Here is a 2,080-nt window from a genome sequence, read left to right as displayed (position 1 = left end):
AAAATAAAAAAAATTATTTAAAAAAAGAAAAAGAAAAATACAAGTGCAGTTTCAGGACAGGGTGGTGCTGGTACTGATGAGGAAAGGGATTGCCACAGCTCTCCTCCAAAGATTACAGCAGAAATGCGAGCCACCTGAATGAGAGATGAGAAGAATGAAGGGCCAAGCCAGCTGTGTGACTCAGTTGGTTAAGAGCACGAGTTCTGAGCAACATGGTCGCCAGTTCAATTCCCACATAGGCCAGTAAGCTGCACCCGAGCAGAGCTGCCACTGAGCTGCCAACAGGTGGCAGGATGGCTCAGCTGGTGAGAGCACGTGCTCCTAACAACAAGGTTTCCAGTTTGACTCCCACATGGGATGGTGGGCTACGCCCACCCACAACTAAGATTGAACAGGGTACCTTGAGCTGAGTGGCCGCATCCTGACAATGGGCAGCCGGATGGCGACTGGACTTGGAGCTGAGCTAGCTGTGCCCTCCACAACTAAGTTTGAAGGACAACAACTTGTCTGTTCCCCTTTCCCAATTCCCCAACACTGTTCCCCTTCCCCAATTCCCCATAAAACCTTAAAAACAAAAACAAAAACAGAATGAAGAGCCAACTCTGAAGCAGGGCAGTCCAAGCTGGAAATATATCACTATAAGAGTGAAAATACATTTATGTAGACACGAGTCTAAAGAATGGCAATGGGTTTAAAAATTTAAATGTAAATATCAAATATTGTCACCCAAAGAGAAGAAACGTTTGCAATGTGCAAGTAATAATGTAATACCAGTTTGACTCTAAAACCCCAAGCTATACAAATAGATATGCAGTTCTGCAAATGCTTGAAGCACCTCTCTTGGGACCCTTCCCTTTCCTAGAGAAGGCTTTGCCTTTTAAAAAAGCAATTTAGAGCAGTCATATTTTTTGATATCTGATTTTATATTTCCCTCTTCCATAAGAAGTCTCTGTCTTGTGCACAAAAAGAAAATATAAGGCTGCATACCTCATTTCTATGGAGTAAATTGGCAACTGGTTGAACAGCTGTCTCCAGAGCGCTCAGCCAGGAAGAGGCACGAGGACACCTCTTTGGTCCCACCATGAAGTGGTGGTGGGTGCTCCTCATCCCACTGAAGCCCTGGAGAAAAAGTGGACACTCACACTGGCTTGGGGCTGCTGGCAGGACAAATAAGTAGATGACTTCCCTTCAGAGGACACCCAAGACTCATGAATGCACCATGCAGAGGAGTTCTGGGCCCCTCTGTATGTGTCAGCTTGAGGGAGGACTTGCAGGTGGTGACATGGTGAGTGGTGGGAGCTCTTCTCTCTCCCACTCCCAACCATCCTGAGCTGGTGGACCTCACTAGAAATCTGGGTGCACAACTGGAAATTCATGCCCCTTCCTGGGCTGAGGGCTATTGGCATCCCAGTCTCATATCATTGGACATGTTTCCCAGCTGCCTCTCAGCAGCTCAGCAGGCTGTTTTCTCCCACAGCACCCAGTTCTCATCCTTGACCTTTCCACTTGTCCTGCAAGCCCAGACACTCTGGCAAGAACCACTCTGTGCCACTTTTAGTGAAGGTTTGCAGAGTCCCATGGCCCCAATGGTTTTTGTTGAAATAATATAATAAAATAATATAATTATAATATCTATTAAGTACGAATGGAAAAGGGGCCACAGGTTAAACCTGACAAGCTAAGAAGACTGAAAATAACCACATAGGATGGTGTGAACATAAAAATTCCTAGCTAAGGTGTGCCATGGCAAGAAGTCACATCTTTAGCCTGTAGCTTCCTTGACAAAGGTCAATCTTTACCTTAAGTGAGCCTGTCTATTGTCTTTTTGCATCTAGAATAATTTACCCTTGGAATGCCAGTAATCCCTTTTCCTGGACCAGAGCAGGAAATTACAGAATCCCACATTGTTATTCTTGTCCTCTGATTACCATCTCTATGTGCAATAAAAAGTGAACTATTAACTATCCTGTACCCACCTATGTAGAAGTACTTGTCTCTCCAATTTACTTTTATCCAATCCCAGAGATTTTCCTGCTTTGCTTTCTCCCACCCCTTAATCAATTACCAATGAATTTCATGT

Source organism: Hipposideros armiger, unplaced genomic scaffold, assembly GCF_001890085.2.
Source record: "Hipposideros armiger isolate ML-2016 unplaced genomic scaffold, ASM189008v1 scaffold_1159, whole genome shotgun sequence".
NCBI lineage: Eukaryota > Metazoa > Chordata > Mammalia > Chiroptera > Hipposideridae > Hipposideros > Hipposideros armiger.
The sequence above is the reverse complement of the archived record's forward strand: the minus strand, read 5'-3'. Positions refer to the sequence as shown.